The 25365-nt window shown below is 49.0% G+C and overlaps 1 protein-coding gene across 1 annotated transcript in view; it reads left to right on the forward strand.

Moving 5' to 3' along the window:
* RGS7BP (regulator of G protein signaling 7 binding protein) overlaps window positions 1–25365 on the forward strand; it is a 775003-nt gene that overhangs the window by 273507 nt on the left and 476131 nt on the right. The gene's annotated exons all lie outside the window — the stretch shown is intronic.

Here is a 25365-nt window from a genome sequence, read left to right on the forward strand (position 1 = left end):
CCTCACGCTCACCCACCCTCACCCTCACTCACCTTCAACACCTCACCCTCACTCACCCTCAACCCCTCACCCTCACTCACCCTCAACCCCTCACCCTCACCCTCACTCACCCTCAACCCCTCACCCTCACTCACCCTCAACTCCTCACCCTCAACACCTCACTCACGCTCACGCTCACCCTCACGCTCACCCACCCTCACCCTCAACACCTCACCCTCACTCACCCTCAACCCCTCACCCTCACTCACCCTCAACCCCTCACCCTCAACCCCTCACTCACCCTCACTCTCACTCATCCTCTATCACCCTCAACCCCTCACCCTCACTCACCCTCAACCTCTCACCCTCACTCACCCTCAACCCCTCACCCTCACTCACCCTCACTCACCCTCAACCCCTCACCCTCACTCACCCTCAGCCCCTCACCCTCACCCTCACTCACCCTCAGCCCCTCACCCTCACTCACCCTCACCCTCACTCACCCCCTCACCCTCACTCACCCTCACTCACCCTCACCCACCCTCACTCACCCTCAACACCTCACCCTCACCCTCACTCACCCTCACTCACCCTCAACGCCTCACCCTCACTCACCCTCAACCCCTCACCCTCACCCACCCTCACTCACCCTCGCCCACCCTCACTCACCCTCACTCACCCTCAACCCCTCACCCCCTCACCCTCACTCACCCTCACCCTCACTCACCCTCACTCACCCTCAACCCCTCACCCTCACTCACCCACCCTCACTCACCCTCAAAACCTCACCCTCACTCACCCTCACTCACCCTCAACCACTCACCCTCACTCACCCTCAACCCCTCACCCTCACTCACCCTCACTCACCCTCAACACCTCACCCTCACCCTCACTCACCCTCACCCTCACTCACCCGCACTCACCCTCACTCACCCTCACCCTCACTAGCCCTCACCCTCACTCACCCTCAACCACTCACCCTCACTCACCCTCACCCTCACTCACCCTCAACCCCTCACCCTCACCCTCACTCACCCTCAACCCCTCACTCACCCTCACTCTCACTCATCCTCACTCACCCTCAACCCCTCACCCTCACTCACCCTCACCCACCCTCAACCCCTCACCCTAACTCACCCTCACTCACCCTCAACCCCTCACCCTCACTCACCCTCACTCACCCTCACTCACCCTCACTCACACTCACCCTCACCCTCACTCACCCTCACTCACCCTCACCCTCACTCACCCTCAACCTCACTCACCCTCACCCACCCTCAACCCCTCATCCTCACTCACCCTCACCCTCACTCACCCTCAACCCCTCACCCTCACTCACCCTCAACCCCTCACCCTCACCCTCACCCTCACTCAACCTCAACCCCTCACCCTCAATACCTCACCCTCACTCACCCTCACCCTCACCCAACCTCAACCCCTCACCCTCAATACCTCACCCTCACTCACCCTCACCCTCACTCACCCTCAACCCCTCACCCTCACTCACCCTCAACCCCTCACCCACACCATCACTCACCCTCACTCACCCTCACTCGCCCTCACACGCCCTCACTCACCCTCACTCACCCTCACCCTCACTCACCCTCACCCTCACTCACCCTCACTCACCCTCACACGCCCTCACCCTCACTCACCCTCACCCTCACTCACCCTCACTCACCCTCAACCTCACTCACCCTCACCCACCCTCAACCCCTCATCCTCACTCACCCTCACCCTCACTCACCCTCAACCCCTCACCCTCACTCACCCTCACTCACCCTCAACCCCTCACCCTCACTCACCCTCAACCCCTCACCCTCACTCACCCTCACCCTCACCCTCATTCACCCTCACCCTCACCCTTACCCTCACCCTCACTCACCCTCACCCTCACTCACCCTCACCCTCACTCACCCTCACTCACCCTCAACCCCTCACCCTCAATCCCTCACCCTCAGTCACCCTCACCCTCACCCTCACTCACCCTCAACCCCTCACCCTCACTCACCCTCAACCCCCTCACCCTCACTCACCCTCAACCCCTCACCCACACCATCACTCACCCTCACTCACCCTCACTCGCCCTCACTCACCCTCACTCACCCTCACTCACCCTCACCCTCACCCACCCTCAACACCTCACCCTCACTCACCCTCAATGCCTCACCCTCACTCACCCTCAACACCTCACCCTCAACCCCTCACTCACCCTCACTCTAACTCACCCTCACTCACCCTCAACACCTCACCCTCACTCACCCTCACCCACCCTCAACCCCTCACCCTAACTCACCCTCACCCTCACTCACCCTCAACCCCTCACCCTCACTCACCCTCAACCCCTCACCCTCACTCACCCTCAACCCCTCATCCTCACCCTCACTCACCCTCACTCACCCTCACTCACCCTCACCCTCACTCACCCTCACCCTCACTCACCCTCAACCTCACTCACCCTCAACCTCACTCACCCTCACCCACCCTCAACCCCTCATCCTCACTCACCCTCAACCCCTCACCCTCACTCACCCTCAACACCTCACCCTCACTCACCCTCACCCTCACTCACCCTCACTCACCCTCACTCACCCTCAACCCCTCCCTCACCCTCACCCTCACCCTCACTCACCCTCAACCCCTCAGCCTCACCCTCACCCTCACTCACCCTCACTCACCCTCACCCTCACTCTCAACCCCTCACCCTCACTCACCCTCACCCTCACTCTCAACCCCTCCCCCTCACTCACCCTCACCCTCTCTCACCCTCAACACCTCACCCTCACTCACCCTCAACCCCTCACCCTCACTCACCCTCAACCCCTCACCCTCAACCCCTCACTCACCCTCACTCTCACTCACCCTCACTCAACCTCAACCCCTCAGCCTCACCCTCACCCTCACCCACCCTCAACACCTCACCTCACCCTCACTCACCCTCACTCACCCTCAACACCTCACCCTCACTCACCCTCAACCCCTCACCCACCCTCACCCTCACTCACCCTCAACACCTCACCCTCACTCACCCTCAACACCTCACCCTCACTCACCCTCAACCCCTCACCCTCACTCACCCTCAACCCCTCACCCTCCCTCACCCTCAACACCTCACCCTCACTCACCCTCAACACCTCACCCTCACTCACCCTCAACACCTCACCCTCAACCCCTCACCCTCACCCTCACTCACCCTCACAACACATATTGTGTTACAATAGGTGTCACATTTGCAAAAGATAAAACTATTGGCATTGTAAATAACAAAGCTATTAATTCGCTATTTTCAAAACAAGCACATAAATAAAAAATGTGTCCTTTACAATACCAATAGCTCAAACTTTCCTAATGCAAGACCTATTGCATTGCTGTGCTTCTCTCCCCTGCTGCACTCTCCTGCTCTCTAGAGATTTGGCCTAACGACAAGAGCTGCCATCTAAGTCACGTAAATACAAAATATGTTGCATTCCAAATGCTATAGGTGTCACATTCGCAAAAGTTATACCTATTGGCATTGTAAATGACAAAGCCATCAATTTAGCAATTTTAAAACCCAACAAATAAATAACATATGTCATTTACAATACCAATAACTCCAACTTTTCTAATGCGAGACCTATTGCATTTCCAATGCTTGTTGTTTTAGCCGATGTGGGAAGTGATTTCATGTTGTGCGTTTAAACCACAGAGTTGCAGTTATGGAGTTAACTGATACAGCACCTGAAGGTGTGATGGGTGAGGGAATGTGAGAGATAGGTGTGTAAATTATGATTATAATAAAGGCTAACTAGCTGAGACAGATGGGGTAGAGGGTGCTGTGTGTCTGTACATCAAAAAGGGGTGTAATCAGAAAAGGCCTGGTAAATCATACAGTGACATAAGTCAGGCTGAGAGCTGTTCAGTGAGTAAAACGATACAAAAAGGGCAAGAATGAAATTGGTGACATAAACAGTAGCCAAGCACGATTTCATTCTATTTTATTTTACTAATGTATTTATTTTTAAAGGCAGGGGATACTGACACCTGCCTGCTGAATAAATACAGCCTATGCTTGGGGAAGCAAGTAGGAACGCAATTTATCCTGGCAATCTAAGCAGAAACTAAACAAATTTAAAAGGACCGGATTCCATCTACTAGGCCGAAGAAGGCCAACATATCGGGTAGGGGTTCCTCCCTCTTAAGCTCCTGAAGGGTCCCGAGACAGATGAGCACCAATCAGGCAAGACCTCTTCAGGTTGGAGTTCAGCCCCCTGTCAGGCTGACACACTGCAGATGCGAGGGTGACAGGCAAAGCACTTGTTAGATTGCAGCACTGACATCACAAGAGTGACGTGGCCTGCCCCCACTTATTGTGCTGTCCTCACTTCTCCATGCAAGTCTAATACTTTTCTTAGATCCCTCAGGCCGTTGTTCTTGCAAGTTCACATAACGAGGTGTCCTCCTGACCTTCTAGATTTTCCTCCCAGAAGAGGGTAGGCATTCAGTATTATTGAATTACATTTCAGATTAAACCATAGACAATATGCGGAATTGACTTTCCTTGCTTGAATTGCTTTTAGCCACGACAGCGGTGGTTTAGTAGTTCTCCGTTTATTCAATCTTAGCTCCGCTCTTCTCTGACCTGTGAGCCTTGTGAGTATTCCTTTTACATGTCTTCACAAGTTACAATATACCGGTCTCTCGTCCCGTTGCATCCTCCCCCCTGCTGCTCTTTCCCCTGCACACATCATTAACTCTGCGCTTACCTCTAATAAGAGGCCTTTCAACTAAGACAGTAGTAGCCAGTAGGTGTCATTTTCTGTCCTCGAAAACCCCTAGTTCAACCTCTCTGAAGACCGGCTCCAGCCAGCAGCCTGTTCGGGTTGAATCTAATAGATACGACAGTTTAAGTCTTCTGTGGGAGAACAGAGCATTTGCCTGCCTTGTACATCCAGGAAATCTGGTGTTGGGCCATACCTTTACATTGTAGGGAAACAATAGACAACACCTTATTACTTTACTGCTAGTTTCAATGTGTCAGGCTAGCCTCACTGATTCTTTGGCACTTGGCCACATCTTGCTGACCCTTCACTTTGCAAAGCTATAATCCACTATCTGCCTTCATCAGCATTACAAGATGAAAATATATTAAGCCCTGCCACCAATGAAAAAAACTAAATATCCCTTACCATTTTAAAACTGGTCGCAATGTCTTGGGCTAGCCTTGCTGATTCGTGGGCACTGCACTGGGCCGGACCCTGGGCGCGGACCCTTACATTTGCTAAGGAATGATCCTTAATCTGTCTCCAAAGGGATTAGAAGGTGAAAGTACCCTGAGTCCTGCCATCCAGGAACAATCACCAACTCCTACCACATTAAGGCTGGTCGGAATTCTGTTAGTCTGGATACATGAAAACATAAAATGGAAGGTGCACACAATTAAAGTCAAAAAAGGCAGTAAAGTATTAAATATCTTCTTCTTTATTTAGTAGTATTCATTGGACATAGGCACAGCCAACACGTTTCGTCCCATTTGCCTTAAGGAACTTCGTCAGGGCAAAAAGAGTATAGTTCAGTGCTGTCAACAAAGTTGGACAAAGATGTGAGGATCAAAGGATTGGCTACCAATAGTGGGTCAAAGTCGTATGACCTGTAGAGACGGTGTCCTCACTAAGTGAGATAGGTCCAGTTGGAATCCTAAGGTAGACTCCCAAGTTCGCCAAGGCTGACCGGTATTGAGTGTAGGATCAGATGATGAGTCCAGTTGAATTATAGCTCGACGGGAGGTCTATTGGTTCCCGTGGGGAATATTACTATATTCCTCTTGACTCAGTATCCCGGGGAAGGCCGAATATAAAGGCGATACCGCAGCCAATCTGAAGAGTAGTGCGGTGTTCGTGGCATTAACCACCGAGCACCTGTATTAGGGTGCTTGTCTTCCGCAATCCGCTTTCTCGTGGTGTCCCGGTGTGTCTGGATACATGGTTTACGCACAGACAAACAGTGTCTAAAAAGTATTGAAAGTATGATTTGAAATTCCCAAATGTTACTCACAGCTCCAGGAGTATAAGTGGGATAGTAGTTTGTTTATGTGGAGAGTCAATGGTAATGAATGAATTGTAACTCTTAAAAGCTCGTTGATAGATCGAGATTCAGTTTTCTTGCTGGTGGTAGTAGACGTATTCCAGGGCAACTATAACCAAAAGTTGATCTGATCAAATAACTTCCGTTACAGGGTGTAGGGTGATCAAGCTATGAGAAAAAAGTATGTTGTTTCCTGTATGTCCTTTGACTGTTTACGCCAGTGATGTAAAATCCATGTCTTATTTTGTTTTTTAAACATACTTTATTAATTTTACAATGTGCAGCGATGCACGTGATTTTTGATACAATCGGTACGGAATCAACTCAGTAGGGAGCGGAGTAACATAAACATCTCTGTGTATACAGGTTACAATCCGGACTGTGGTGCAAACCAATGTGAGATCTTGTTATCCTAGTACCATCTCAATACAGTGTATCTATTGCAGGTAAATAGCAGACAAGGTCAATTAAACCATTAAACAAACCCAGTCCTCCCGCCCACCTTCCTCCCATTTGGCTCATCCCAAACTAGGCCCATTCGAGCCCGGAACGCAGCTCTATCCGCATGGCATCTTTTTGTTGAGTCCCCATAAATGGGTGCAACTCCCTACAATGAGCCCTGCCCCAAATGGGCGCAGGGGCGCCGACCACAACTGTACTCTGGAGGGTAAACGTATGCCCTAATATGTGTTATGGTATTGAGGGATCAATTACTTTAAATACTTCCAACATAAGAATCTAGTCCATGGAGATGAACGTTTTCCACAGTCCCCTGTATTGCTCTCTCCTCATAATTGCACTCTCTGCCCTACCCCACCGGATTACTTCTTCATGCCAATTGTGTACTGTTGGGGGAAAGGCCGATTTCCACCTAATGGTGATGGAGCGCTTCACAATGATTAGAGCTAGGTCAGCGAGTCTGAGATGTACTTTCTGTATCTTAGAGCAACAATACAGTCCCAGTATGCACCATAAACCACTAGACGTGGACACGTCCACAAGATGTGTAGTACGTCAGAGTCATCTGCATGGCATTTTGGGCAACATACTTGCGGTGTGCGATACATGCGGTCTAAGCGGTGCGGAGTGAGGTAGACCCTGTGGAGGATTATGTATTGTATAAACTTAAATTTAGCATTACAGGACACCCTCTTAGGGTATTCCAGGAGGGAGACCCAATCCTTATCCGTTAGGTCCTTGCCCAGTTTTCTAACCCACTTCTCCTTAAGTGTCGTAGGGGGGGGGGGGGGGGGGTAGGTTTCTGCATGTGCACGGATACTTCTGTATAGCCAACTTATCAGGTGGCGACTGTCACCGATCAGGTATACAGCATGTATCAGTTCATGTGTCAGAGGCTCCTTGCCTTCTGGCACCCAATGCTTCTTCACATATTTGACATTAGCTACATGTAGGACAAAAAGAGAGCACAGGACACCTTGCTCCCGGGCAAAATTTGTGTGATCCAACAACACACCCTTCTCAAATAGCGCCCCCACTGTGGACACACCCTCCTGTATCCAGCTATGTATACTCCGCCTAGTGATAAACCCAGTGGGTGTGGGGATTCCAACCAGCGCAGTGTTAGGGGCATAGCAAAGCCACTTGTTTGTATATTGTAGTGCTTTTTTCCAGCGGGCAAGAGCTATGCGCAGCAGCAGAGGTGTCCCAGAGGGAATCCTACCTTGGGGTAGCAGTAAGGTGTAGAGAGCACTTCCGACCAGGGATTGTGCTGTATAGCCCAATTCGGGGAGGTTTGCACTGGGCCAGCCAGTACAAGAGCCAGCCATTACAGTTGGCTTGCAGAGCAGTATGCACAAAAGACCGGCACCCCCATGCCCCCTTTCTCTGTACCCAGCTGCAGCTTGGTCAGCCCCACTCTTCTGTGGCCCCTTCCCCCAAATTAGATTGGACAGGAGTTTGTCTAGAGTTTTAAAAACGGAGGCAGGGACCAGCCACGGCCCGTGGAGGGAATTTCGGTGGGGTGGAGAGGCGGGGGAGGGGCAGGGTGGGGGGGGTGTTAAAAACTGGAGTATGGATAAGTGAAGGTAAGTAAACAATTTAATTAATAAAACGAATTTCGTAGTGTGCCCTGCATCGTAAAATGCGATGCAGGGTGCAGTACTGGGAGATTTGTATAAAAAATACAGTAAGCGTGGGAGCATGACTATCTTGGAGATGCCTATTCTGCCTGCTACTGAAACTGGCAGAGACACCCAGAAAGATACTTGGGTGCAGAGTGCCTTAGCTGCTGGCATCAGGTTGCCCCCCAGCAAATCTTGTGACATCCAATATATTTGGATGCCCAGGAATTTGAAGGTATTGGGCCTACTGGAAGAGAAAGCAGCCCAAACCTGATGGTCTCAGGGTGCTCTTCTGGTCTGAAAAAGAACGTGTGAGACTTATTCTCATTTATGTTAAGGCCAGAGATGCGTTCAAACTGCTTAAAAATACGCGGTATAGGCGCTAGGTCTCCCGCTAGGTCGTGGTATATAGGCTGAGATTATCAGCATATGCTGACACTACATGCGCATTATTATCAACCTGGATACTTGTAATCTCGGCCTTCCTCCAAAGCCTGATAGCATGAGGTTCAAGCGCCAACACAAATAGCAATGGCAACAGAGGGTAGCCCTGCTGTGTGCCTCAGCATACTGGATAAGGCAGCGAGACATATGCCCCAGACGGGGCTCTTGCCGTGGGAGCCGTGTAGAGCAACTTGACGATCTCACATATACCGGTGGAATGACAAATTTAACAAGGGCAATTAACATATATTCCCAATTTAGGGTGTCGAAGGCTTAATGCAGATCAAGGGATATGCACCTGGCACCTAGAGAGCCTCTAGTTGTGGCCTCCATGACATGATAGAGACGCCTGATGTTCAGGGAGGTACAACAAGCTGGGAAATTGACATTTTGGTCCGTGTGGATACGCTTTGGCAGGTGATGGAACAGCTGGCGGGCCAGAATTTTGCTTAGAATCCTAAATTCGTTAGCTAATAGCGACAGCGGACAGTAGCCCGACATGTCTGTGGGGTCCCTGCCAGGCTTAGGAAGGGAGGCAACCAAAGCCTCATAGTGGTGGGGAGGTGGCTCCCAGCGTCCAGGGCTGATTGATAAAGGCTCTCTAAATGGGGGACTAATTTGTCCGAAAAAGTGTAATAAAATTCTGCCAGTAGGCCATTCAGTCCCTGAACCTCTCTAATTTCAGTTTTAGTGATAGAATCAACCAAATCTTTTTGATCTGCCTGAGAATTTTTTTTTTTTTTAATTATTTTTATTAGCATTTGTAATGATACAAACTTCAATAACACTAAACAGTACATTGCTTGTCGACCACCCATTCGGTGGTATGAAGGTGTCGTCATCATAGGTACATCATATACACGTACAAATGCACATTCAATACATTTTATTATATAGACGTTCTTACTTTCATGTCGACTAGTGTTTATTCAATTCAATAGATAGGACAGTTACCCAGCATTATGCAAACACCCCAGGATATAGCGGCATGGATTAGCAAATTTAGCGGCACAAAAATGGAAATTTAGCAGCACAAATATGGAAATTTAGCGGCATTTTTGCGGCATTTTATTTTACAGATAATCGTTCATTTTCAGACTGAAATCAATGGAAAGTATTTTAGCAGAGTATTCCACTTTGAAATAGGCCTGTTTAAAGTGTCTGCAGCTCTACGGAAGCACAGCTACAGTCCTAACCTTGTGGGAGGGAGCTGTATTTCTCCCTGGGATGTTCTAGTGCCCATGTATGCATGTGCGTTTGTTTACATGTGTGACTGCGTTTCTCGCTCTCTGTATCTGAATGTTTGTTATTTACACGTGTGACTGTTTATTTTTCTCTGTCTGTGTTTGAATGTTTGTGTATGTGTGTTTACACGTGTGACGGTGTGCATTCCTCAACCCTGTATCTGATTGTTTCTGTTTGCATGTGTGCCTGTGTGTTTCTCTTTCTGTATGTGAATGTTTGTGTGTTTGTTAGTTTACACATGTGACTGTGTGCCTTCCTCTACCTCTCTATCTGAATGTTTCTGTGTGTCTCTTTACATGTAACTGTGTGTATTTTTCCCTCTCGATATCTGAATATTTCTGTTTACATGTGTGACTGTGTTTGTTTTTCTCTTTCTGTATGTGAATGTTTGTGTTTGTTAGTTTACACATGTGACTGTGTGCCTTCCTCTCTCTATATATCTTAATGTGTCTGTGTTTGTGTCTGTTTACATGTGTAACTTTGTGTATTTCTCCCTCTCCATATCTGAATGTATGTTTCTTTGTGTACTCGAGTTTGTATGTCTGTGTGTGTGTCTTACTGAAACCTTGAAGGTAAACGAAATAAAGAGTAGGCGCCAGCCGAGCTCGCGGGCACGGCTTCACGTGAACGTGTGAAGTGCCAAAAAGATCCGATAATGATTTCTGAGACCATACAAGGCTCGGGAGGAGGGGGATGGGGGGGGGGGGGGGGGCGGGGACGGGGCGTAACAAGCCTCTACAACCGCCGGTGCGTCACTTTTTCGAGATTTTGTAATCCGTTTTTTGCCGCAAAATTAAGGAAATGTGGAAAATCTGAATACAAACAGGGATGTAAACCTGATGTTAGATTTCATTCGTTCTTTATCCGGGGTAGATGAGGCGAGCAGGGTTACACAGAGCATCAGTAATATTAGAAACAGGCCAGGTGGACATAATGACGGGCCTCATGACGCCTCTTACAGGGTGTCACAACGCATCCAGTGCAATCCATTGTTGGATTTGTTGTCCTATAGGGAATACTGGCCAGTAACACCGCACAATAGGCCTCTCAAATGAATTCTAAGCTGTCTTACACTTGCGCTCTGAGACAGAAACGTGTAGCTCCCAGAGCACAAGTATCAAGAGCTGGTTTTGCTGGACTTACAGCCACTCAAGATGTCTATATTTTTCATTCTCCCTGCCCCAGGAAATGGCGCACTCGCTCGTACAACCCGTTAGCCCGGAGGCCCAGCGGGTGCCCGCGTCCTTGCAGGCAGGGATGCCTTTACACAGGGTCACAGGCAGGCACCTCTGCCCGGCGGCTTTTCGTCATTGCAGCCACGCCGACCCCTTCTATTCAGACCTCGTACCTATCCTCCGAAGTTTTAAACAGTCCCCCTTCCTCTTAGCAGTTTTTGTTCCTCCCTGAATGCCTGCCTGCAGTAACTCTTGCTCACTGCGCTGCCTCCTAGCCGTTGATACCACTATCACCTCACTGCAAACCCAGCACCTTCCCAGTCCATCACTGTCCTATTTATTTAAACATCCTCTAACTTTTCCAAATTTCACGGGCAGTTTTGTAAAAATCGCAGCATTTTTACAAAATTGCCGATTTTGCGATTGTTTTGCAAATCACGAAATCGCGAAATCCTGGAGGGTCTGATTACGGTACATCAGAGGTGCCACCATTTCCTAGTGACCATATTAGAGGTCATCAGTGTCTACTGTGCTTAACCAATTGACAAACGGGTCCCAGAATTCGTGGGGACAGGCACGTGTTGACATTAGTTCCCAGAAACTCTCTAGCTGAGTCTTACATTGAGTGACGCTTGCCTGACGTTTGGCCATGAGTAGCAACATCGCCGTTAATTTCCTCTTCTTCGGTGGTACATCAGTAATGGTGCCCAGCAGCGCCACCACTGGCGTGTAGGGCAGCTACTGACCAATTATGTTGTGTATGTGGTGTAGTGTGTGCAACCAAAAGTTGGCTATAGGTCGGCACTACCACGCTATGTGTAAGAATGTTGCGTGCGCTGCTCCACATCTCCAGCAACGGTCATCAGGCCGCAAGCCCATGTGGTGCAGCTGCACCAGTGTGCGGTATAGGCAGTAAATGTACTTGAAGTCAATTTGTCCAAGGTGATAGTTAGGGGATAGCATTTTCAACCGTCTGTGATGTCCTCCTCCATGTCTGCCTCCCATGCTGCGCGAGCCCCCGGGGCAATGAGTGCGGAGTCACGCTGCATGACAGTGTGGATACGAGTGATTAACTTGCGGCCGTGACCGATCGCAAGAATATTCTCGAGTGCTTGTAGTGGGGGTGTTCCTATACGTGCCAAACTTGCTTCTGCAAGAGGCATGCTGTTGATAGTATAGCAACATGTCCGCAGGCGAAGGGTCTGCGGGGCCACACATTTGTTGCAGCGTTAGGAAGGTGTCTTCTGCAAAGAGGTCCTTGCCCACCCGCAGCTGATGCAATGCCATCCGTTTTCATGCACTGCGGTCCCTTAGTGGGGGTATCTGTGGATTTTTGGCCAGTGGCATAGAAGGGATGTAAAGCACTTTTAGTTTTGCACGTTTGCGCAGTCCCGCCCATGCCCATCGCAGCGCTTCAACAGAGTACACTTCATTTTGTGGTCTCTTAAATGGCTGATATACTGCAGTGGCAAGTGGAAGCGGTGCTGCTCTGTCCAGTTTAATGGCTACATGTGGCTGAAAGGGCGTGGGGTGTACCCAGAACTACGCCTGCGCGCTGTAAGCGTATAGAGCAACTTCTGGAGCTGCAAGTCCACACTGGGCTTGGGGTAAGGTGAGTACCTCCCTGGTTGTTGCCCTGCCCATACCAGTTCGATCATGAGGGTTCTCAGTTTTTAAAGAAATGCGAGGTGAAAGGGATGAGGACATTTACAGAGAGGTACAGGAGTTTGGACAGGATGATCATTTGGCTACTGCTTTCCGTCCAATCAGGGACAAAGCGAGCGCCTTCCAGCGGCGCACCCTCTCCATGATCCAATCTACTGCTCTTCTGTAGTTTTCCACCCAGAGTTCGTTTATGTCATTGCTTATCCATATTCCCAAGTAGCGCGTTGGCCCTGTCACCCAGTCAATAGGGTATTCTGTTTCAGGGGAATAATAACTGATTTGTTCCAATTTATCCATACCACGGATAGTTCCCCATAGCGCACTTGTTCCCTCGTCATGGGTGCCAGATTCTCTTTAGGGTCTACCATATAAAGAGTGATGTCGTCATCGTAGAGTGACACTGTGAGACCTCTGGTGGTAAACCCAATGCTGCGATGTTTGTGGTGTTGTCTGATTTGGGCTGCAAGCGGTTCAGTGGCTATGGCGAAAAGTATCGGCGAAAAGGGGCAGCGCTGCCTTGTACCCCATGTGATGGTGATGGGTTCGTAAAGCAAGCCATTTACCCTGAGGCGTGCCGTAGGCATATTATAAAGCAGTTTTATCTGTTGAATAAAACCGGGGCTAAGGTCGATTCGTTGGAGCAGTGGGAACAGGAACCCACATTCCAAGGAGTCAAATGCCTTGATGGCGTCCATGAGCGCCGCGATTGCCGGGACATGTTTGTGATTCTAAGTGCCTCAGTAGGCCTACAGAGTGGGTTCGTCTTTTCCCTGACATCAGTTATTTTCACTAAGCTGGTTGCTTGAGGAGGGCGAGGTCCCACCGTCCCGGCTGCAGTGTTTCTTAGCGTTCTGCTTGGCGTATTTCAAGGTTGCACATGCTTCGGTAAATATCAGGGGTTTACCCCCTATGTGCAACCTGAGCTTTGCGGAATACAGCATTGCGTACTTTGTGCTGGAGCAGTTTCTTGGCGGGAATGAATTCACTGTGTGCAGTTTGGATGGCCTGGGTGAAGTCCGGGTAGAGCTCAATCCTATTCCCTTGGTAGTGTGTTTCTCTTTTCTCTCTGGCCACCCATAAGACAATGTCTCTGTCTCTGTAGTTTAATAATTGAGCCAGGATTGGCCGCAGCGGGGCACATAGAGAAGGCCGAGGCCCCAGATTGTGGTGGACGCTCTCCACTAGAAACATTGGAGAAAATTCTTCAGCGCACAGGTCTCTCAACATTTCTTCCACAAACCGTTCCATGTTCTGGATTATCGTGGACTCTGGAATGCCCGGTATGAGCACATTATTTCTTCTGGACCTCGCATCCAGGTCTTCGTTACGTGCCTTGATGATCTCTTGGACCTTCTCCATTCGTAGCAGGTGACCCTGCGTCTCCTCCTGTCGGTCCTCCGAGTCCGATACCCATGTTCCAGCATGTTAAGGCGATTTTCATGCTTATCCACTTTCTGGGACACCTGGTCCATTTGCAGCGCCATATGTTATGTTATGTTATCATTATTTATAAAGCGCAACAATTACCCGAAGGTGTCCTGGCACTAAACCACTAATTCTCTGTGATCCAGGCGAGCTATCTGGGATCAGTGAGTGAACAGCCAGGTTTTATGGCCTCTCCGAAAAATGAGTAAGTCTGTGACATTTCTTAAAAATAGCCATAGCATCCAGCTTAGTCTCATAGCTCTGATGCCATCATCTTGTTCCTAGACTAATTGCGTTTCGGGCACCATCATTATCGGAGTTGATTCAGGGTCCTGTAGGTACGCGCTCCGTTTCTCAAAGGAAATCTTAGCCTGCCTGTTGTCTGCTTTCCGCATGGTGTTCCTCCAGCGGTGTCCTTTACCCCAGTGTGCCGAAACGGCAAGTCCAATCCCTCAAGACCACCGCCTGAGGATACAGGGGAGGGCGCCAAGGTGGTGTGCATCACCAGAACCAACTCTGCTATCGTCGATCTCTCCGCTTGTGTTAGGTGGGAAGCCTCTGGCACGCTTCCGGGCGGAGTCTACCCCCTCAGTTCAGACCGGTTCCGTGAGGTCGCAGCACACGGGCCAAGCGGTGCAGTCACTTGTCTCGCAGCACACCAGTCTGCTCTGGCGTATATGTATGGAACTGCAGGTGATGCAACACCTCCAGCCCCGCACTTCCCCTACCGCCCGATGCAGTGTTCGTGTCCCCCTCTGTCTAACCAGCGAGGTTGCCAACTGTGGTGTGCTGCGCTTGCAGTCTTTGGGTTACAACAGGGTTCGAGCGGCGTCGGGTGCGCAATGTCCTCAGAGCTTTGCCGCCTTCAATACGCCCGCCGCTACTAGCATGGAAGATGTTGGTGGTATTTACTACTCCGGAGACATGTCTCTTAATGGCAAGGGGTCCTTGATGCAGGAGATCTGGGCCGCACAAGGGGGGACTCCCTCGATTTCTCTGCTCAAGTACCCGGCCTCTCCCGCAGGGCCATTGCAGAATTGGCAGGCGGCTTAACTCCCGAGATCATCAAGCCGCGTTTGGCGCTTTCAGGCAGATCGCTCTTACCCCAGTCCCGGGGCCGCAGTTCCCCCATAGGCCCAGTCAGTGGGATCAACAGGATGCAGGTCGCATCGTGGCACTGTCTACGTGCGAAGCCGCAGCAGCATTACTTCAATCTGGGAGCAGTCTAATTCCGGGCCCAGCAGGGGGTTTTGCCAGCGATGTCCTGCATGCACATGTGTCTCTGCCCAGCCCCGCTACTCACAGAGGCTGCTGCTGCAGGAAGACCTCCACTCAGCCACAGCCCTCAGGAAGGCCCCGCCGCTGTTGCTGCCGGTCTTGTGCCCCTTTGGTCCACATATGCAGCCCTTTCATTCTTTCACGAACCCCCAGAGCTTCAGTCAGGAAGCCGATGAGCTCCAGGCCCAGCGGTGGGTTGCCAGCGATGTCCTGCACGCGCACGTGTCTCGTTCCAGCCCCTCTGCTCACAGAGATCGCCGCTGCAGGAAGGCCGTCAAACAGCTCCCAGCCCTCAGGTAGGCCTACTTTTTCCTTGCGCTGGGTATCAGGCCCCTCCGTTCGCCGAAGTGGCACTTGTCACTCTTCTCCGCACTCCCGGAACTCCGCCGCCCAGGGAGGGGAAGTTTCTCCGGCGTCGGGAGTCCCGCTGCAGCGTACAGCAGGGTACATCAGCCCGTTGCGCTCTCCACTTTTCACAGGCTCAGTACAGGCCGCAGCTCTGCCTCGTTGTTTCTGCGCTTTACAATGTGTCAAGCGCTGCCCGGAGCCTGGCAGTTTGCACCACAGGGTTTCTCCGTGCTATGCCTGGGTATGTGCCCTTGGATTGTCAGCCAGGTATCAGATAAATGTTGGATTATACGCTCGGCCGGCAGATCCACTTCGCCAAGCAGCCATCTTGCTGCTCGGCCACACCCCACGATTTGCCGGAGAAAGTTGGGGACGACTGAGGTCATACAGGAAAGTTTCTATTGATTCCACAGCAGTCCTCCCGGGGCCCTGTACCGTGCCTCATAGTATTTGTAGAAGGTCGATATAATGTCTTGTTGCGTGTTCACTGTGGTGTTGTATGACAAGGCTGTCTCATGTATAGGGGTGGGGGTGGTGCATCGTGCAACGACCATGCAAGCACCACTCCCGATTTATCTGCTTCTGCATGTTTGAGCTGGGTATAGGATTGGTAATCCATTACACAGAGGCGCTCCAGTAATTCTGCGTGTTGTATTCGTGCATCCTGTAGCACCCCCTCTTTAGTGGGGTCGGTGACCGTGTCCTGTTCAAGCTTATTCAGGGTGCCCTCTACTATCTTAAGGTGTTTGTGAATCTCTTCCCGGGCCCCCACCGTGTCACTGATAGCAGTACCCCTCACTGCGGCGGTCTTGATTGCTTCCCACTCTATGAGGCGCGAATACGTTGATTTAGCATTTTCATTGAAATAATTAGTGATGGCTGTGGCAATGATGGCACAGAAGACGGCGTCCTCCATCATCTGTGGCCATAACTTCCAGGTGGGAAATGGTGCAGGGTCTCCCCATGACAACGTGACCTCCAGTGGGTTGTGATCGGGAAAAGTCTTCCCCAGGTATGTGGCGTGAGTAAAGTGAGTTGTGATGGAGAGGGAGCAGAGTACTCTATTTAGTCTCATGTGAAGCAGGTGGGGCGGTGATTAGAATGAATATACCCGCCTGTTTGGGTTCTTGAGGCAACAAATGTCTACCAGCGACCTACCCTCAGGGGGCGCCCGCCTGCCTGATAGAGACTGGTCCCTGAAGTGGAGGGAGGGGAGTGGTCTAGTTGCACATCCAAGACATCGTTGTAGTGTTCCCCTAGTAACCATGGGTACCCCACCCAGTCTGCGAGAACTTTGTTGAGGTTTGTTAAGAATTTATCCTGATTGTAGTTAGGGGCGTATATACTGAGTATGACTATGTGTGTGCCGTCTAGTGTGCAATGGATTAGGACATACCTGCCATTTACATCTATCCGCTGCTCCAAGGCCAAAAGACCCAAATAGCTGCTCCCCTCGCAAAGGCGGAATATGATGTGTAAAACACTTAGCCTTTTCACTTATTACGGAGCTTGGTAGCTTCAGAGTCCGTGAGATGCGTCTCCAGCATCACAGCAAATTGTGCCGTCCACCTATTTAACTGGTGTGTGATCCTATGCCGTTTGTGCACTGACCCTCTAACATTCCAAGTGACTACAGTATAAGTTCCTGATGTTGCCATAGATGTGTGTACTCCGCTCTGAGTCCTGCCATAACGTGGCTTTGCAGTTCGATTTGATGAGGCGTGTTCTCTCACTTGCTGATGCTTGTGATCCCAGGTTTGTGCTTGGCATCGATATCTCTGACGTGTGTGAGGGAAATGTCACTTCCAGCCAATCTCCTACCACTTCAGGGCTGCCGAAGAAGTGTGACTTTTGCTCATGCATGATCTTTAAGCGGGCGGGAAACAACAAAGCAGACTTGAGGTTCAGAGCCCTGACTTTCTTTTTACTCATTTGGTAGGAGGCCCTCTGGCGTTGGACCATGACCGTGAAGTCTGGATATAACGAAGTCCGGCGGTTTTCATACTGGATAGGGGATTTCTCCCTGGCGATGCCGAGCAACATGTCCCGGTCCTTGTAATTGAGTATACGGGCAATTATTGTATGTGGAGGAGCACCCCCCACTGGCTTTTTCGTGGAGATTCTGTGTGCTCTCTTAATGCAAAAGAGGTCCTGTAGGCTAGACAATTGGCTTGGCAGCTGTGATATCTGGCCCATGTGATCCTTATGCTGCAGGAGCAGTTCTGCAATAAGTAGTTTATTGCTTTTTACTGTAGAAGTCAGCTTGTCATGGTCTGCTTTGAGTAGTGTACGGTCAGTTGTCAATGAGCCTATTTGTTGCTCTATTTCCTTCCGCGACTCCCTGACCTCCTGTAATATTAAGTCCAGTTTGTCTGTGGCTTTCTCCATATTGGTTGGTGGGACGCAGCTCATGGGGGGCATCTGGGTAGCATTGACCGATTCTCCTTGCTGCGTTCTGCCAATGGAAACTTACTCCAGCAGCTATCCTTTCGTGCGTCCCATTGTGCACCGCTGGATAGAACTGGTCACCGTCACACTATATTGAAGCCAAAAGCCTGTAGTGCTTCCATCCGTAGGCCCACTAGACGAACCCCACAATCACAATCTGGGGCACACCGGAGGGCCACTACTGCCTCCCCGAGCCACTCCAGGCAATCCGAGCAGAGCCAGACACGTAGATGTTGGGCTACTGGCTGGGGACAACGCGAAACCGGGTCACGGAGTCCGGGCGCGATTCAGTAGACCCCTCTTCACCATATATGGACAGGGCCAGGTCAGTTATGGGGCAGGTGCGGTGCCGCCTCAATCTACCTACCCGGTTACCGCTGCGTTTCTGTATGTCACAGCCGTATGGCATCTTGTTCTTCAGCCAGAAAGGGCAGGCCGCTTCTGCCAGACAGGGAAAGCCCTTCACCTATCATGCCCCAATCCACAGTCACCACAGCTTGTGTCCTCTGTCGGCTCCTTCAGCACTCACCGAAGCAGCGCCCTCAGCCCCAGGGACACCGCACCAGGCATTCACAGTCAGGCAGGAGCCACAAACCACATGGCCTGCCGGCCCGTTCAGGTGGCACAGTCAGGGCCAGAGAGTAAAAGGAGGCCCAAACTAGGCCGCAACACCCATCACAGCTGGTATTGCGGGCTGCGCATCTCATCGCAAGGTAGATCTCAGCATGCCGAGCCTGTAGCTGCGCTGAGTGCTCCCAAGCAGCCTGGAGTATGACTACATATCTCCCATTCCTCACTTAGCCTCCGCGGGCAAAGCGGGCGAAGCTCCCAACTCGTGGTTTTCAGTGCCGGTCTGGTGCACGCAACGAGGATCCTCCACATCGACAGCTCCTACCGCCGATCTTCGATGGTTTATCCACCACCGTGGCTAGTGTAGGCCCAATGTTGCAGCCGCTTGGACGGGAGGGGTAGGTGGGAGGTCACACACATCAGCAATGCTGCACTCGGCTGCAGAGTGTTTTGGTGTGGCCCCTGAGTCCTCACCTCCGTACCGCCTCACAGCCCATCTTTGTGGCATGGGTCCCCTCTGCCTATTCCAGCCACCGCAGGGCCACTTGAGACAGCGACCCAGAGGCCTTCAGGATGCTGCAGGCTGCTCCAGCCAGCCAGTCCGGCCTAGGCTCGCACAACACGCTCGTCTCTTGCCGCCTCTGCCGTTTTTCGCTGCCTCAGATTATATTGCCCTGCGATGTGCACACTTTGCCTCCAGAAATCCATGTCTGATGTTGCTCTGTAGCACTACTGTTCTGGATTGTTACATTGATTAGCATCACTCATTAGAAATAAATAAGATGACTTGACAGAATTGAGCCCTGATGGGATCTAGTAAGTCTTGTATAATCTGTAGATTACTACTCTGACATCTAATGATTAAAAGACAGCTAAAGGTATCATTGGGAAACATAGCAAATAATATTTCTAAACATTCACAGCTGTGGCATGATGGTTGGTCCTTTGTCACAAATATATCTAACGTGTTTCTATAAAAAATGGCAACCCCATTTCCAATTGTAGTGATTCTATCCTCATGGTAGATGTTGTGTCCTGGGGGTCTATATGATGGAATTAGGGGCTGCTGGTGTTCTGTAAGCCAGGTGTCAATAAACATTAGTGTGCTAAAATTGGCACCAGATATGCAGCCATAGATTTTATGACATGTTTAACTGCAGATAGTGTTTAGAAGGTATCAATGTGCTGTAATGTGATCTTTATGCATTGTTTTAGAGGAGGGCTGCACATTGTGAGTGCTCTTATCTAGACTGGGGTGTAGCAATTGCAGATGTTGTAATGTGACAGTTGTTGTTGTAAAGGAAAAGGCCCAGGTCCATTGATACTCATTAGATAAGTGATACTGAGCTCTGAGAGTGCAGTTTATGGATGGTTAGGCATGTGCTGGCAGCATTTTACAGCTAATGGCCTAATGCCCTTTGATGCCACCCTTTGCTCTGCAATCCTTGATACGCGCTTACTGTAAAACTTTCTGAAACATCAGATGTGTTGCAGAAAGCAAAAGTGAGCTCCCCATTGCCAGGCCTAAGACCACAAGAATATGTAGTCAAGTACAATCCATGAGACGAATGCCTGTTGGGCTCATTGAGGCAACAGTGGCCCTGCTGCCCTCTCTCCATCAGTACTCGGGGTATAGAGCTCGCTGAATGTTTTCCTCTCCTTGTGGTCGCTCAGAAGGGCAGGGTTGATGAAAGAGTTACTGGTTACAACTGATTTAACTTTCTGAACTCTTATAAAACTCTGGTGCTGTTCCTGGCTAGAAGTGTCACAATATGCTAATACACCCAATCTAACAAACAATAAAGTTTACTTTAAAAAAATTATTCTTTCTGAATGTTGATACTTTGTTTTTATAGTGCTTTTTGATTTCCTATCATTAGGTTCTTTAAACGTATTAACAACACTGGCTGGTCATCTAATCTTTATTGAGAATGTAATAATGGGTTATAGTTTGACTAGCCTCAATATATATTTACATTGCTCGCACTAGGTGATATATTGACAGCCCAACCAAACAACCTCAGTGAAGTGAAGCTTTATAGGACCATCTTACTATCTCAGAAGATGTTCTTTTACTTTTACAAAGATGGTAACAGCCTGACAATCATCAATAACTATGTATCACTTGTAGGTATTCATTTATCAAGCTAGAACTCTTTCAATACAGCAGTGCAGAATTTAAGTAATATTTCTAGATTAATCCATTATACTGTAGCTCCATTTTTAGGTCGAGCATGGGTTGCACATGAGCTGCTCTGTGATGCATGCTGTAGTCAGGTAGGGACTTTGAAGCTCCTCCTACTTCCCACTCATCTTTTCAATTGGTTCCTGTTACTGTCCTTTCTAAATCGTTGCATTTGATTCATGAATAGGTTTCTTAGTCCCTTCTTGGTACTGCCTTGTCTTCATTTGTAATCTCCCATTAGGACTGGACTATTTACTTGTGTTGTCACACGGTCTGCTTTATCTAGTCTGTGAGCACTATTTTCTTTAATGATTTTCCCCTATTCTACCCACAATGTGCTTTCCTACAGCACCCCATTGTTCTCTTCACCGACTCTGCTGTATTAGATATACAGCATGATGAGGAACAGGCCCCTCCTTTAAAACCGATGTAATATCCATACCCTGCCTGGAAGAGACATTAAACTGTCTCCCATTATGAAATTGAGAACTGTTATTAAAATGACAGCTCTGGGTGAAATAGAACTTCTCATATTAGCCTCTTACCTTTTCCCTAGCTCCTTCTTGATTAGACAAGGCCAAGGCCAAATGATGTTCCAGGGATTAAAGAGGAACCTTGGGGAGCAGTCAGAAAGCATGTTGTCATTTTAACAGTACTAGCTCGTTAAGAGTGTGTTATTATTCAAAGCCCTAGATCAGCAGTCTTCAATCTGTGGGGTGCAATCCGCAGGGGGGGCGTGAGGTCCTGGGAAGGGGGTCGGGCATTTCCAGTCCTAACTTCTGCCTGGAATGCAAATGTGCTTTTCCTTTTGGGCAGAGGCCGGGACCCTTCAATCTGATCCTTAAAATGATTTAGCTGAAGTTAATTGACTCTCATGTGCTGTAAAAGGAAGAGGCCTGGTAAAACAATCCTTTAAGTAAGTGTTCATGCCAGGGTGTCTGCTTGCCTGAATGACATGAAAATGTGTACTAGGAGTTAATCGCTTGGGAGTGGTTCTGGCTTTAATTGCTTGAAACACTCCAAGCATTGTGATGGCAAAGAGGTGTGTTTTTGTTCTTGCGTGGTGGTACAAAGAGTTAACTACTGGGCTGTGAAGGGCATGCTTTTAACCATAACTGCATTTACACAGTGCTTAGTACCCCTGGGGAGGTGTTGAAGGGACAGGTATGCAAAAAAACCAAAAACATTACTTATGGTCTTATATTACTCAAATCTACATTTTGGAAGCTCCATTTTATTTTAAAACGATTGGCACAGTTTGTAGCAATCTATAGTATAATGTGTGTAAAGCAAGTATAAAATAACGACTTACACATTCACTGTGCTTTTTGTCACAGGCTGTGACCTCATAGCACTAAAAATACACAAGACACTATTCTCCACTGCGCCAACCAATTTTAATTCTGTGTCTATCTGGTTACACACATACCTCTGCAGTGCATTAAATAATAGCGGTTTCATAATGTACTACAGTGCATTTCCCATTGAGTAAATTTATTTTTTATTTAAGCTACCCATTATTTTACATGAAAGACCTAAAAAACTAACAAAATATTTTGGGTCTGATTTATGAGAGGCTTGCGCTGCCAGAGCGTTACTTTTTTTAAGCTTTACAAGCGTCTCAATCTATGAGGTGACGCAAAGTCACCCTGCGTGGGTTTGCATGGCCTCATAGATATGAAGTAAGACAAAGCAGTGCAAGTTGCTGCGTTGCCTTACACTATGTCAAGTAGGCGTTCCATAGGCATTGCAGTGGGTGTTCTCATGCAACACCCATGGATTTTGAAGCTGCCCCAGCTTTGTAAAACCATATAAACCTGGGGCAGCGCCAACATCTTTCGCCTCCCCACAGCAGGAGTAATGAGGAGAAATGTTTTCATTTCTCCTTGTTTTTCCTCTTTCTATGTGTGCTGCATTATGCATGTAGAAAGAGGAAAATCCCTCTCAGGATCCGTTTTTTGCAGGAAGGTGCCCCTTCCTGCACAAAAACAATCCTGCCTATGTTGGCGTTAGGCAACAATTTGTGCGCCATGCAGTGGGAAAGGACAGGAATGCACCATATTTCATAAATAAGGTGCATTCCTGCCCTTTCACATTGGCGTAGGGCAGCGATGCAAGAAGACTTGCAGCGCTGCCCTACGCCAATGCCTCGTAAATAAGGCTCTTTGTTTTAGCCACACCTTTAACCACACCCCCAAGCTATCTTACTGACCTTTGCTTTGCTAAACACTGTTTAATTTATTTCCCCATTGTAAAAATTATTTGCTGTAGGAATTGGGGGCGTTTATGGTTGTTGATAGTTGGCAATGAAGAGGAGGACCAAGTTCTAGAAATTTTTGTCAGGAGGGGGTCCTTATGCTGAAATTGTTTTGACAGGGGGGTCTTGGCATCAAAAAGTTTGAAGTCCTCTGCCCTAGGTGGTTAAGTCTCTTGTTGTTTATAACTCTAGGTGGTTAAGCGTATGTTTTCATCATTTAAAGCCATAGATGCTTCACAGTGTGTCATTTTTGATAGTTCTGGTTGGTTAAGAGTGTGTTGACATTCATTTTATTCTCACTAGAGAGATATTATGATGCAAATTGCGGTTCGAAGTAAGGAAATTTGAAGCAGCAACCCCAAAGGAGTGAGATGATAGAGTACTTATAATAATGGAATTACTACTCGTAATTGTTTGCTGGTGTAGTGCAACAGAGAGAAAAGTGCTATGAAATGGCTCGATCGGTCCCCTTGGGAGTTCTTCTTTCACATTTAGCTGGGACCAGGTGCACCGCAGACATGAGTCAGTTAGCTTTCAGCTGTGGTTGCCAGCCATAGTGAGCTCTGAGATCCCTACATGTTTCATCACTGCGCTGTACTGTGGCCTCTGGGATGCAGGATAGGCACTGGCGAAGCTTTTGTGTTATGAACTGGGTAGGATAGCATATATTATGCTGTGGTAAATTGTCTCATATCATATGCACATTTTGTACTCTTGCTGACTTTTATCTTTGCTGGAAATCTAATCAACACATAAAAAAATTAAAAAACACTGCACCAGTTTAGAAAAAAGTAAAAGACTACCCTCTCTTTTTAAGAACACTACATAACAAAGCCTTATTAGTCGAAAAAGCAGCTCCCTCTATATTCGTTTGTGGACTTTAGGCTTTTCTTTGACCTTGTACAGCACTTCACTGCTTTTTGGCTACTTTTGTGCTAAAGAAATACCACATATACACACACAGTGTATCAGGGATAGTTCCTCCATGTGGGTGGAGGAGCATCGCCCCACTGCTTCCTCGCAGTGCGAGAAGCAGAAACATAAAATGGTATTATAAATACCACTCCTCCCCTGCCCTCAAGCAGGAACACCAACCAGCCCGCCTTCAACCAAACCCTTCTGCTTTCTCGGAATGCGAGAAGCAGAAACATAAAATGGTAGTATAAATACCATTTTATGTTTCTGCTTCTCGCACTGCGAGAAAGCAGAAGTGTTTGGTTGGGGGCGGGTTGGTGGGTGTTCCTGTTTGAGGGCAGGGGAGGAGTGGTTTGCCCACTGTTGTGGGCGCTGACTGTTTGGTCGGCCCTCTGGGGTCGACCAAATCAGTCTTGTGCACTCTGCCATTGAAATGGCCTCCCCAGAGGCCCCTGGCTGGGCGCCATACCAACCAACCACAATGCTGTCATTGCTGCATTGTGATTGGCTTAGTGGAGGGAAGGGAGACTGCCTGCGGCAGAGAAGACGACGCAGGACATACAACGCGGAATCGGGCCCGCAAAGGTAAGTTAATTTTTATTTTAAATTAAACACCCTACGCGACCCCCCCACACCCCCACTCTCAAGTCATGCTGGCTGCGACTGAGTTGTACTATTGAATATCAACATCGATACATGGATAGAATTGAAGAATTGAAGAATATTGAAGAATATCAGGGATGGCATATCGGGGTCAAAATATTGAAAGGTAGGGCATATAGGGAAGTATAGATTTACTATTCCTAACGCCACATGTGCATATCTTGAAGATATATGTACCATGTATGTACACATAGATTGAGATAGGTATAGAAAATGCCCCGGTTACTTACCGGTAATCTTCATTACTCCGAGTATAGTCTTCCTCGCCACATGAGTTACAAAGTGAGCTTTAGCTCCACAACAGAACCCTCCAAAGCAAAAAGAAACCACCTCCCACCCCCTCTCAACATGGCCGACCAGTCCCACCTGACCTCTATAAGAGGCGGGCCGGCCCAACCAATCAGCCTGATCTACCAAGCAAACAATGAAGCCGATAGCCAGACAGGGAGGGGGGGAGGGAACTCATGTGGCGAGGAAGACTATACTCGGAGTAATGAAGATTACCGGTAAGTAACCGGGGCATTACCTCCTCGTTAGTCTTCCTCGCCCCCTGAGTTACAAAGTGAGCCAATACCCAAGCCAACAAGGCTTCATTGACCACCATAACAACAACACCACACGGTG

The sequence above is a fragment of the Lissotriton vulgaris genome, chromosome 3_1 (genome assembly GCF_964263255.1).
Source record: "Lissotriton vulgaris chromosome 3_1, aLisVul1.2, whole genome shotgun sequence".
Taxonomy (NCBI): domain Eukaryota; kingdom Metazoa; phylum Chordata; class Amphibia; order Caudata; family Salamandridae; genus Lissotriton; species Lissotriton vulgaris.